The 14,128-nt window shown below is 40.6% G+C and overlaps 1 protein-coding gene across 7 annotated transcripts in view; it reads left to right on the forward strand.

Moving 5' to 3' along the window:
- atf7ip (activating transcription factor 7 interacting protein) overlaps positions 1-14,128 on the forward strand; it is a 33,353-nt gene that overhangs the window by 1,554 nt on the left and 17,671 nt on the right. The window contains exon 1 of one of the 7 annotated variants that reach the window (XM_061061008.1): positions 11,974-12,054. The exons of 5 other annotated variants lie outside the window; for them this stretch is intronic. The gene's annotated coding sequence lies outside the window, so the exon portion shown is untranslated. Of the gene's footprint in view, positions 1-11,973; positions 12,061-14,128 lie in introns of those variants that run through there. One more of the 7 variants, XM_061061016.1, reaches the window with a different exon arrangement.

Consider the following 14,128-nt stretch of genomic DNA (forward strand, 5'->3'; position numbering starts at 1 on the left):
CAATCTTTCAGCCAGGGGAACCACAGTTTGGAGAATTTAGTATTTGTGAAGAGTTGGACAATTAAATAATTGTCTTTTTGTTGTTGTTGAACAGTAATTACTCAATAAAGTTTTTGCAAAATAAGCTTTTTGAGACTTGCTTTTTACCTTCAGAGCACATGGTACGGCCCTGTTTCTAGTTCCCCTCCCCCACCGCACCCAGTGGCAGTGCTCACATGGTGCATTTGTAATTCATTACACGAGCAGTTTTTTTTCCCCTGCTGAAGGGGAAGTGGCCTCAAGAGGCTCCACCTACATTTTTGAAAAGCCACTCTTAAGATGTTAGAAGTTATTTATCTGCTGAACTAATTATGTTATATTGTAATAAATATTTATTAAACTCTTATTCAAGTAAACAAGGAAAATCACTTATCGCTCATCTGCTGCAACATTTGTAGAGTGAACAACAATTAAAATAAAAAAGTAAAACACATGGAGGTTCTGCCTGTTGACTGTGGTATAAAAAAGGAGACCTCCAAATGTCCTTCACATCATGAAAAAGAGGGCTTTTTGATCCTGGCAGTGGCAACTTCTACAGTCCTGGTTTATTCCGTCAGCTCAGACTGTTTGCCCCAAATATTAGAAGATCAATTAATTTACATAACTAAGACAACATTTAGTCTTAAATTGGCCTTAGTAAAGGAATATTATAAGAATTATGTTGCAAATCCATCAGTTTTCCCTTCTTTTCTTTAAAAAAACCAACCTTCACTAGTCTGCAGGAACTGGTTTAAACCAGATGCAGCTGGTTTCTTCGCTTCAAGCTGATGATGAGGGTGATAGAAATATGGTCTCGCTTAAGTCTAAATATATCCAGTTTTTGACATCATTTGCATTTTGAAATGCTGATAATTAGAAAAAATTATAAATTTAATCTTATTTCTGTTTTTATTTTATGGAAAACACTTGTGCTTATAATGTTTGTTTATGCGACAATTCAAATGGAATTTGAAATAAAGTAACAAGCCATTTAGAGTCAGCCATTTTAGAGGACGTACAGGGGAAATCTTAGCTATTAAAGTCTAGTGTGAGGTCTGGGCAGAAGTCTCACATACATGTTCAGTCTTGCATACAACTTAGGTCTCCTCCCACTCCCATTGGCTTGTTCATTATGTTTCCATGTATCTGATCCATTCATTAAGTCATGCAAGCCCACTGGCTGATTTTTTTATTTTCTTAGGTAATCCCCTCTGTGCAATATTGCCCTACTTAGCACTTTTAGCCCCTTTTAGACAAGCTCCACATGTCTTAGTCAGACTTGTCGATCATGTGTCTGAATAGGTATACGAGACATCCCAGCTATCTTACCAGGTGGTCTGTTATACAATGTCTCAGCTGGGTCTGAAATGCAAACGGTAATGCTACAGCAGAACATGGGCAGACAGATATACATCGGTTGTCTCAATGTTCACCTAACCAAGTGTGCTTTGTAAGTTATTCCTGTTATTTTCTCATTTGTTCATAAAATTAATCAAATCTGTCTATTTTCACAAGGCATCTAAAGTTAGCAATTTTTAGTTGTTATCAAGACTAAAGACAAGACTCATCTTTTCATGTCAGTCTTGAAGAATTGCAGTGTGAGGAGGGGAAAAAGGACAAAAATTTTAATAAAAAACACAGCACTAATCTTTAGTTAAATAAAGAAAAATCCATATTTTCGCAAAGAGATATTTAACCAGTGATCAAACTTAATGTATCAGCATTTTTGCATGTCTGCAGTCTGTCTTTATTGGAAACCTGACAGGGCCAATTTCCATAATATAGTGTAATCATTGGCACTATTCGTGAATGTCTGCATTTTCATGTATGAACAAGCCTAACAGGAAACCTTTTAAAACGTACACTCCCTTTTTTTTATTTACAACTGCCTTGCACAGCATGAGAGTTTTCCTATCCAGTGCAGGGCTTGACATAAAACTGGCTTGCTGGCCCCTGCACGTACAATTAAACAGTAACACATACCGTAAAATCTGGTGTATTTGACATAGTTTTAATACATTTTTATTTTATCTACAAAGTTGGCTGCATCCTATATACTGATGAAACCAATATACCTGTATAAAATGCTGACACACACGCCTCCATTACCGAGAGTGCAGTCACCACCATTAGGTTGCACGTGACCGGAAATGTTTGAAAATTCACCTCCAGTCCTGTGAGTATACGTATGGACGCAGACCAGGCTAAGAGAGGCTAGAAACAATTTAACTTAATGTCACCCCCCCGTAATGTTGGGGGGCTCTAAGGAGGCAAGACATGATGTAAAAAGGACACTGGAAATTCAAGATATTGGAAACGGCAACCGAGTCTGACTCTACTGTATACTTTTTGGATTGATATTGTTGGTATGTGTGTCGTGAAATTGGGTGTACCGGTATTGACGGTGTTCCCGAGCGAGTGAAAAGGACATACTGACTAACTGATGAGGCAAATTTTCTTGCTGTGTGGAATCGGTTCACCGCAACTTTGTGCAAATTTTTTTTACAAGGGGTAGAGGAAAATCCCGTAAAATTTGGAGTGAATCATTTAGCTGTTTGCGTTTGTACGTGCAACTCAGAAAGATTTGAGGAATTTTGTGCATGTGTGAAAGCAGTGTGTGTAATAACTAAATGAAGACATCACTGTAATAGTCTGCTTATGCCACTGATGTTGTTTGGATATGAAAAACAATTTTCCCCATTCATTGGGAGACTCTTGAGTTAGACACTAGGTTTGGTAGAATACATAGACAGTTCAGAGTGCACATACTTATTGGCAGTAGGCGCTTGTAGATCAGTTTGGTGTATCAGTGCATCTTTTTGGCCGGACAGCGACGGACAAAACCCAGCAGTCTGTTTTCTTCGCAGCTTGTTCTTTGTTTTCAGTTTGGTGTGTACCAGCCTTAAGTTGGTTCGACAAAAAACTAGAAAGGAACCTCACTTTTAGGATTTGGTTGGTGTGGTGACTCTATTCTTTTAACAATTGCACGTCCTGCAATGATCACTGCAAATGATACATCTTGGTGGTTCTACTTAAACATTACCCTCTGCCCATTTTGGCTTACATATTTTAGCCCCTCTAAGTATTAGGGCTGGAGAATCACCAGAGTCCCCACGATACGATATTATCACGATACTAGAGACAGGATACAATTCTATTGTGATTTTTAACATTTTGCGATACAATATATTGCGATTAAGGTTTTTAACTGCATATTATGTCCACTACACTAAACTAAATCAAGAACTGTTTAGTCAAATAAGATACAATTCTGAGTCTGTTCATCTCACTTCAGTCTTTGTGTATTTCAGCCTAATTGAACTTAAACATGAATTCTTAACAATGCAACTTGTTCAAAATGAACTGTGCAACCCCTTCAGCAGTTAAAAAATTAAAAAAAAGCATATTAAAAATATCAATACTTGGCAGCCATGACACGATATAATATCGGCACACAAAATATCGCAAAACTATACTGTATTGATTTTTTACCCCACCTCTGCTAAGTATAGACGGTAGGAGAGCAGCACAACTCCAGTCAGTGGGCTGCTTTGTCATAACTGCTCCAGCAGCTCAAAGCAGTGTTGGGTCTTTATCGTGGTTTTAGTCGGCCTGGCGGTGTGAATGTTTTGAAGTTAGCCAGATGCTCTATGAGATCCCTTTTCTGACATCCTGTCCGGTTTGATCTGCTCTGTTCAGCTTGGCACGTGCTTGCAGCGGGCTCCTTCGAAAATCGACATGCCTTGTATGTGGACGGGGGCATAGCGGAGTGTAGCTAGCATGCTCCAGAGACGGATCAGGATGCATGCAGTGGAAACACGAGCATTCACTGGAGGGGGCGCAATCAGCTACGGGGTGTGCAGTATGGACAGAATGCTCTGTGTGGTGTTCTCTATGAATACACTTGATCTCAGTGTGTCAGTGCAATGCTTGACAGGTTTCAGCAAAGGTTGGTTAAAAATGTTGGCTGCAGCCAGCAACCACAATATGATGTAGTTAACCGCTAACTAGTAGACGTGATGCTGATGGAAGGGATTTCAGAGAGGACAGAGGAAGAACCCATATATCTTTAGCTCAACACAGCATTAACAAAGACTTTGGTTGGGTGTATCTGATGTGGATTTCTGGAGCTTGGAGACAGCAACCAACATTGTTGCATTTAGTCTTGCTTCAGGGTTGAATGCAGCTAACAGATGTATGGTAGTTACCCACAAACAGCTCCTTTTGTGAAGAAACTATTTATACTGTGGAAAAGTAAGAAGCAAAGATGGACAACAGTAGAGGGCCTTTCAGAAAGGATGCAGCCGGCGTTGCGCGCTGCTGTCAAGCCCATTCATTGTGTATTGGGTTACTCCGCGCAAGCGTGCATCACCTTGTCGCCGACTTGAGCGCAGCGGGGTCCTGCACGCCGCTCTTGCGCGAAAGTTAAAATAATTTCTACTTTCCCGCAGAGCGCCCTGACGTCACCTCCGCACGTCCAATAGGAGGGTAGCTCAGATCACAACAAAAGGTTTCTCACTTTCCTGAGCTCTAGTTTAAAGACCTACCGGGACATCGGCAAGAAATATCTTGTTTGGAAAGATACTGTATTTCCAACATGTGTTTAAAACTGCAGCAGTAATGTGTGTCATGCCCGTAAAGAGGTCGTTTTAGCGCTGCAGCTCCTGGACGAGCCTAAACTATCCCACATCCTGACGTTCCCTGAGGATTTCATGAACACACGCCCTCTTTTTCTTAGCTGCTCGTCTTCCCCTCCGCAGCAAAAGAAAAGTCTGGGCTTTTTTTCAGTGGTAGACACATAGGCCACATAGTGCTGTGGCAGAAGCTACTTTCCCGACTATTGTTTCAGTCACCTAGCAACGCGCTCTGTTGCTTTTTGCTCGTGTGCGCTCTCCCTTTTTGCTTCGCGCCGGACTCCGCAGCAAGCTCAGCGCGCACCGCATCCTATCTGAAAGGCCCTTAAGGCTAGGACTTGCTTGCTGTTGCACCTGACAAACTGGTGCCTCAAAATAGTGTTTTTAGTGTAAAAAAAAATCAGATAATTAAGCCAATCTCCGGTGGTAAAATTACGACTGAATAATGTTGCTTTCAAACTTGCTCAAAACTCCTGAAAACTTACTGAAGTTATCGGGGGAAGCTACATGTATTAAACCAAACCGCTAAATTTATTCCTGACAGCCCCCTAGTAAATTTTCCGTAGTAAGCCGAGGGGAGTTGTTACCCAGCAGATAATATGCAGGAAAATTCACCATAAGGAGTGGAAAGGGTTTGGTGATACATTTTATCCTGTGACCAGCGAATCACCATACACTGTATGCATGTCGCCGGTGGGATCTCCGTGACATAATGCAAATGCTTCATTATGTTTTCTGAACACCATAATCTGTTATTTTTCTGTGCTCATGCTCCAGAAACTGACCCTGTGGGGCAGGTTGCGCGCCTTACGACGGTGCAAAACGGTGGTGCTGACAGAACACAGACAGGGGCTATGTAGAAATTGGCAGTTAGCCTCGGTCATTTTAATATAACAGTACCGAGACAGATTAACCGCGCCGTGCCGTAAAGATGTACGCACTTCTTATGAGAGATCCAACGCCTGCTGCCAATCTAACATAGTGCCTAAAGCAGGCAACCGGGACACTCTGTGGACATGGGAGAGATAATATTCTCGCTGTTGAAACAAAGAGCGTTAGCTTCACAACGCGAGTCAAGCCATTTTTACATATGCACTCCTGAAAAGTTTTAGAATTTTCAGGCAGGCTGCTCCAGAAATCTTCCTGAGTCTAGCTCAGACTGCAGGATAATCGGTCCGATTCCCCTTTCCCGACAATCGCAGGGGAGTTTCCAACATCGATGCTGCTCGGAACCGATCATCTGCCGATTTCAAAATCGGTTGGATTTTAAAACTCTAACTTGAAAATAAGTACAGAAATGGAGTTTCAGATGCTTTTCAAAAATCCAACAAAAATGTAGTTTAAAGCATCATACAGGAGAAGAAAGGTTATCTCCTTAGTCTTCTGTAAGTGATCGTGTTTTACGTCATCTGTCCTTCCAGCAGAACTGGAAATGTTTGACTTATTAGATTTGTGTTACTAGTAACACAATAGTTACAGTATATAAATGTGACTGTAATATAGGGAGTTAAAGCCTCATAAGACAGAAATAAACATTTAGATCATCATGTGTAACAGGATTTCTGGACACAAAATGTGTTAACCTTTTTTTTAACAATGTGTCAACTTTCTGATCTCAAGAAATTGTAAGGTTTCAAGAGAACAAAGTAGCAGGAAGAAAAACAGAATTATTTTCGAAGGAGATGGAGTAGTGAGGTAAAGACATAACCCATAGTCTGCTGGGTTGGGATCTTTTTGCTGTGACTGCGTGGAGCATCAGCCATTTTGTGCTCTACCGTTTGCTGCAAGCAATCTATCAAAGGGAAATGAGTGGGGGAGGGGGCAAGTTTTGGGTAGGCTAGGTTGTTGACAAATTCATCATTAAGCCCAAGTGGCAGCTGCTTTTATTTGCCAGTATTTCACAGTAAAACAATCCCTTTTTTTTTATACTTTTGTGTTACTCTTTTCACATATTGGTATATGTGCTTTGTTGGCAGAGAAGGAAGAAAAACAGCCTATAACATTAGATTTTTCATTTTAATATAAAAAACTTGATTTTTTAACATATGAAGATTGCGAGAAATGTGATGTTTTTATACATAAACCAGAGATATAAAAAATTGATCAAACAGCTCTCGGAGAGTTCGATACACTTTCAAGGCCACAGTTCTCTCTTCAAAAAAAAAGGAGAACTATTATTCACTAAATTATTATCCTTTTTGCAAAGGCTGATCGACTGTTGAGCTTGTAAGCACGGAGCTTGACTTATTTAGAGAGCTTAGAATTTGTCATCTACCTCACTAGCTCCCTCGCTTGTTGGTGAAAACCCCTCTCTGCTGCAATGGTTTAGTCCATGCTTGGCTGTAAAACTCCAGACTGGGGCAGACTGCTTGTGTGGGGGATGGGTGTCAGCGCTCTCTGTGAGGCTTGGGACTTCACTTCAGACTGTGTGCTAGCTAAAGCTCATACGATCTGACTCAAACTGTAGTTACTCAAAAGAGAGTGCCATGGTTTCACAATTTTACTTGATAGAGGAGGGAGAAACTGCATGTAGATAATTTAGTACTGTAATTAACCAAAATTAATATTATTACCATGACGTCAGGGAACCTAGTGTAGACTGCATTTATATTGCACTTTTAAAGTTTAAAGTCTGCTGGTCAACATTTAGACTTTTTGTAGCCATGAAATGAGCATTCCTCAGCTGCGCATGGCTAAAGAATAATCACCATGTGCTTTCTTGATTCACATGGCAACTCCCGGTTTTACCCACCTCCACCCCCTCCCTATTTTTTTCTTCCCTTTTTTCTTTCTATCCAACCCTCGCTGCTAGTCTCCTCTCATTGAAAGAACAGAGACTTAAACTGAAACAAATCACGCGTACAATGTTTGAGCAGTGGTAAGCTAAGAGACAGGTGTTTTAGAAAACTACACAGTAAACACAGTATTCAATTATATACTGTGAATGGTTTTTTGACATTTAGCATGTCTTAGATGTTTTCAATCAGCAATGACCTTATGTCATTTTCTGGTTAAAAAACAAGAGTTACATAATCTTGTCTTGGCCTAAACTAATATCTAATCCAAATAGATGATATATGCACCGTATTTAATAGCTCTGTTTTCTGCATGAGATTTTCAATGTGAGCATTCCCACGTCACAAGCATATTAAAACGTTGTTTTAAGTGCTAACATATGAACACATCCTCGCTGTCTTTCACATGTCAAAATCAGAAAAGTACATTTGTACAATACAAGGAATTTTCTTGATGTCTGGACAATTCAGAGATTTCTCTCTGCCGTACCGTACATGTCTTGGCACTGTGATCAGAAACTTGAGAGGAGCTTGCAAATTTAATAAAGACACACCCAATATCTATGTCTAGGGGAACTGATCAGACGTAGAAAGCTCTGTGTAGTTTACTTCTCCTCTGGCATTATAATGCATCTCCACTGAACACTCATCATCATTGTTGCCCTGATATTCAGACTAGACTCTCATTCCTTGTAGCCTAGGACTCGTTTGCGTACACACTGCTGGAAAAAGCTGGGTATACTATACACACAGCAGACGACCACTTAATGGGATCAGAGCACACTGATCTCATTGCAGTTTGGGTGTGTTCAGACTGGCAAGTGTCAGTCCAGTTTAGTTTATCACCAGACCAGTCCAGAGCACATGAAAATTCTTGGTCTGGACAGTTCCTCGCAGTTGTTAAGCCAGACGAGCTGTATATTGCAGACAGCTTTATGATTGCACTGTCACTACTTATAATTGGAGGTTAGAATCAGTCAGGCAGTATGTCTCCAGATTTGCCTGAACAGTTAAGTGTGCAAAGATAACAGCAAAAATTATAGGGAATCAGTGTTCAAAACAGGAACTTCAGCCTTTTAACGGCTTACACATCAAGCGGATGTGATGGCGTTTATATTTTAGTTGAAATTGTCTGAAACCTGGATTGGTTAAATTGTCACAATAAACAAGTTACTCCATATTTAAGAGTAGTGCAGAATTTTTTCTTTTAATCTTTAGTTTAATAAAGTTCTTCAGTCCAGTGATAATAAATGTGTTTGTAAGAAGAATGCACATCGGAAATGTTTTGAGTGACATGTTACGTGGGATACAAGATATAATAGATATGTAAAGGCTCTGTGTGGCTGCGCACAGCAGACCAGGTGGCCATTTTGAGTTCCAGTGAATCCAGATGCAGGCAGTGAGGGTGGGGGAGGGGAAGACCGTGCACTGTGCGCAGTAATGTTGGAATGCAGCCTATGCTCTCACTGGCTGTTCCCCCCCCCCCCCCCCCCCACTTCGTATTAAAGCTCTGTTGCAAATGTAGATTGATGACTTCTTTTGGAGTTTGGTTGATTATAAATGAAGCCCAACAGCACCCTCTGTGACTGAGACTTAGACACAGAGGAGTGTCGGGTTTACCAGCATTCGGCTGAAGCACTAACAGCAACCTGGAGAAAAAAAGCGTTATTTTTGGCCCAGTTATTTAGCCTCTTGTCTAATAAATACAGTATATATCAGTACATCTTTGTACTCTTGAGGAAAGAATTGATCTGATGGACTCTGTCAACTCAACACACACAGTGACAACAAGACATGAGTAACACTAAACCAGGATATTGATGTCAAACTATGAAATATAGATATAACATTTGCATTAGCATTATAATGAGCTTTTGTTCAGTGTTCCCTCAAGAGCCATGCATGAGTATGGAGATTTCTGCAGATAGACTGTACTTTTTTTTCAGTAGGCGGAGTTTGTCAGAGGCTCTGCTCATGTCTGTGCTCGGCATGCTTCTCTCAGCCGCGCTGGTGGCCATTTTGTGCTTCTGCACTAGCAGGAAAGGGAGCTGGTCAAAGAACACACAGCAAGGTGCTATTTACTCTCTCAACGGAGAGAGGTGAATGTTGTTGATATACAATTAACTCTTATTGCAAGTTACAATTCCTGCCCAATACCTCTCTAACAGTACATGTACCGGTATCTATCCTAAAGGTTAGGTTAATCATGACAGTTCCTTAAATAAAGAATTTTGAAAATAATCCACTTGTGCAAACTTCAAAAGGGAAGAAGTTATGTTCAGGTGGGTTTTCTTTGTTCCGTTTGAGCATAGGAACACCCCCCTTTTTGAATGGTTCAGTCCGTTTAGCAGCAGCTCGCCCTGCTGTGGGGGAGGGTGGACGGAAAGAGACTGCTCACTGAGTAATGCTGTGCTCTATTTTCTTGCAGGTTGTAGCTAGCTTGGGACTGTGAGACTCAAAAAAGCAACATTTTTTTCTTGGGAAAGTGAAGAATGCTTGATTAAAAAGAGGATATTTATACAGTTTTACTAAGATAATGTTTACATTTTGAATTGGAGTATTTTTTAGTTAATAATGATATACACTTGTACACACTGTTTTCTGGGAATCTGCTTTCTTGGCTTATTAAAACTATTTGTAGAGATTTCAGGAAAATAAAAACCTTACCTAAGAAAGTCCTGCGGTCTACGCACTTTTTGTTTGAGAATCTATGAAAACCCCACTACCTTTTTTTTTTCAAACAAATATCTGCACTTTTCCATATGACTGTTTAAAAAAATACTTATTCAGGTTTCTTTTATTTCTCATGTTTTTCACACCCCACCCCCACTTCCCCCCCCTCCAGCAGAATGGTTCAGTCCATGTTTGACTTGGAGACTGTTCCAGAGAGACTGTGTGTGTGTGTGTGTGTGTGTGTGTGTGTGTGTGTGTGTAAGTGTAAGGAGAGTGAGAGAGTGAGAGAGAGAGAGAGAAGGGGGAGGGTGGGTGCAGCTCCCTCCAGACTGAGTGTGCTCTGGGTGTGCAATTTAGCGCTGGCTGTGCGCCGCTAGCTAGACCTTGTCTTAAGAGTATGTAATGCTGCTTTGTCATGATACTAAGGGCTTCATTTTATTCTTTGGTTATTCTATTATGCTGGTTATTTATTTATTTAAAATATTAGGAAAGGCATTGTTCAAAAGTAGGTTTTTAATGATCTTGGTTTTATGTTTTTGAGTGAAATGGTGTGAACCAGGCTCCTCCCCTTTAAGTCTGACCTTTCCTCTGGCTATGAGAAACTCAGCTGCCCGAGAGGGAAGTGTGAAGTTTTGGTTTGTTACAGTTGAATTTATCACTAGTTACCTTTTTTCATATCTTTTCTACATTCAAAGGTCAGAAATAGATTATATTAGTTAGTGGAAACAGTTGTGGTGAAGTTAGAGACTTTCATGTAGGTAGGGCATGACGTGGAATTGGCTCTCTGGGTGTGTGTGTTTTTCAGGGTCTGTTAACAGATCCTGTCAGTCAAAGCATTTACTAAAATGTTTAAGCATTTGATTTTAGAAATCCTATAGTAGACTGTAGTAGTGTTGCGTTGGCCTTTATCTTGATCTATAAGTGAGATGATACATGAGATCATTTTACATCCTTCAAAAACCTCTGCAGTCCTCAGAGGTCGGGCCATTAGAGGGATCGAAGGCTGAGGCTCAACTCGTTCTCAGCTCGATGGCAGCGAATGCTCAGTTTCTTTCATAAAGTACCTCTGTTGACCATATTTTATGTATGCAGTTTAGATCAAATCTGGTTCAGTTGAGAGGCCAGAGGGAGCAATATGAATGAAACAGAAATATCAGGCTTTCTAATTTTGTTTATTGTGGGACTGCTATGACTATTAGAGCACCAAAAAGAAATGTTTAAATATAGCTTGAATTAAAGACTGAAACACTTTGAAACTTCAAGTCAGTCTGTGCTGACCTCTCAACATTAAAGAACCAATAGCAAAGGTCGAGCAATGCATTATGGGAGCACTTCTGTGTTACACACGTCCTTGACCTTTTAAAAAAATCATTTAGCTGTCTTTGTCATAAAGAAGATATCCCCCCTGTCCTGTGTCAGAATGGTTTAGTCCGAGGCTGCTGTAGCTTTCCATACTGTGGACTATTTTGTGCTAGAGTTGGGGGATGGGTGTTGCTAGGCAACAGTCTGTGCCGTCTACTTCCCCTCTGTCTGTGCGCTGCTAGCTAAGGGTTGATTGTGGTAATCACCACGCTGTACTCGTAGATTTAGTCACTCACTACATATGATTTGTATGTTTTTGTGACATCTGCAAATATGTCCTGCAGTTGAAAGTTGTCATCTGAAAGATAGACACATAATTTCCTTTTTTGTTCGTTTCATATCATGCATCATGGCAAATTGCTGTGTTGCTGTGTCAGGAGTTTTTTTTAAAAGGGTTTAAAAAATACCCATGTAGGTCACATGCCCTTTAAAATACCTCCCCCTGATAGGAGCAGAATGGACTAGTCCTACTGGTCCCTCCTCCTTTCTTTCATGTTCTCCTGCTGGCCTGTAAGCTGTTCCCTGCTCCCACAATCAACAGATACATGGAGGCCTCAATCCCACACATCCTGGTAAAGGTGGACATCTCTTTGTTTTTAAAGCATGTTTTACATTTCTCTCTATTATTAAAGTCTAGCTCAGTTTTTATTTATTACAGCGTCACACTCTACTCAAGCTTAGCTTTTGATACTTTTACTGGGTACTTAGCTAGTGGAAGAGGTTTGACTTGGTGTTTATATTTGTGTTTTGTATTGAAACAGAAATATTAACTCACGATACTTTGAATACGTCGAGTGGCTACTGTCAGTAACATAGCTAGTCACCAACACCATGTTAAAAACAGGAGTATGCATTTTCTTAAACACAGTTGAGCTCTGGTCAAACTTACATCTTTGGGCTCTGTGACGGTAGTTGTTGACTTGGCTCTAACTTAACGAAGCACTGTTCTGCTGCATATCAATAATTGCATGATCACATTCATCCATATTAATGCGCAATTGCTATCACTGTATGCTTGTCAGTAAGGGTTTGTGGTTGGTCAAAAACCCATATGCACTCTTCAAAAAGTCTAGAGAATTTCAAGAGGACTGCCCCTTAAATCCTCCGGATCTGGTTGTTCACACATGCACCTCACAGTGGGAGACTATCCCTGTGGAACGTAGGGGAGGGGGCATAGGTTCTTCTAAGGAAAGACATGACTTTTTTGCAACAAAGTCCACTGTACGACACTACAATGAGAATATTTGCCTTTATACCAATGCTATGCATAGTTTGACATAATAACGTTGTCAACAAGAGAGCGTAGAAGAGCATACTGGCAAACAGAAAACGAAGCGGTTTAATTACATGGGTGGAGATCATACTGTTGGCGTGCCTACAGTCTACGGTTGTGCACTAATCCCAGGGAATATACAGGATGTCACCACCAGCATCCTCAGAAAGAACCCCTCCGATTAATAGGTCGATATTAGCCTATCCAGTGACTGTCGGTATCGTCTATTTTTATCGCAGATATTACAAACTTTATTCAACAGTCAAATAGCATTCCATTTGAGTATCGTTGTTTCACACTAGCTGTTCTTTTTCTGGTTGTCCCCAGCAGAGGGTGCTATATGGATTACAACAAGCATTATCAATCTACAGAATGTCAAGCAGTGACGCATGTACCTCCGTTAATCTCCATTTCAGTGACCATCTTGTCTCTGTTATACTGTATATCTTTTCCACATAGATCTAAGAAAGATATCGGCTGATTTATCGGTGTCAGATATTTTCTCTCCACAATATCGATTTATGCGTCAGCCACAAAATCCCATATCGGTCAGGCCCTACATTCCTTACATTAGCTCACTTGGACTTTCTGCGGAAAAAATACTCGGGCTGGTTGGAGAAACTCATGAAAAATGTGGCTGTTTGCGTTCACACATGCGGCTCACCCCGAAAAACTTCAGGAGTTTTGTGCATGTGTGAAATCATTGAAACAGTGTTCTGTATGCAATTCCCACGGCGCGAGCACTGTCTGTCTGAGCTGATCTGCTGGATCTTTCCATCATGCGGAGATAAAGTCGTACAGGGCACCTGCAATATGGAGCTTCTGTGATTTGGTTTCAGCTCGACATGGTTCTTCTACCAACAGTTCTACCGTAATCTGCCAGTGTGGATATTTCCACTAAAATTGGTTGCCACTTCTTATTTTTAAATGCTGGTGTAGTTGGTGTAGCAGGACCTTGGGCCGTTAAGATAAACTAGGGTTTGGAAATTGATTATCATTTCAATGTCTGATTCTAATCCCATAAAGACATTTTAGTTGTACCAGCACTGGTCTAGTTGCCAGCCTCAGAAATACCTTGGATTTGCAGGTGTCGTGGGTAGGCTATATGAGATTATGTAGTTTTAGGAATGTCGTGTTCTTTGTGTTATTTTTACAGCATTCAAATTTAAATCAGAAAGTTTTGGTGTTCAATAACCTAGCTGCCCTTTCCTAATGGACTTGAACTTGAACTTGACTCCTCCTGCTGCAGGACTGACACCCTGCAGGATTTGCTTACCCTGTTTGGAAGAGTAATTGCTTTTTGAGACAAATGACAATCAGCCTGTCACCAGTCTGTTACCTGATGTTGAAGTGGTGGATAGTAAAGTTCAGAA

The sequence above is a fragment of the Labrus mixtus genome, chromosome 2 (assembly GCF_963584025.1).
Source record: "Labrus mixtus chromosome 2, fLabMix1.1, whole genome shotgun sequence".
In the NCBI taxonomy this organism is placed as follows: domain Eukaryota; kingdom Metazoa; phylum Chordata; class Actinopteri; order Labriformes; family Labridae; genus Labrus; species Labrus mixtus.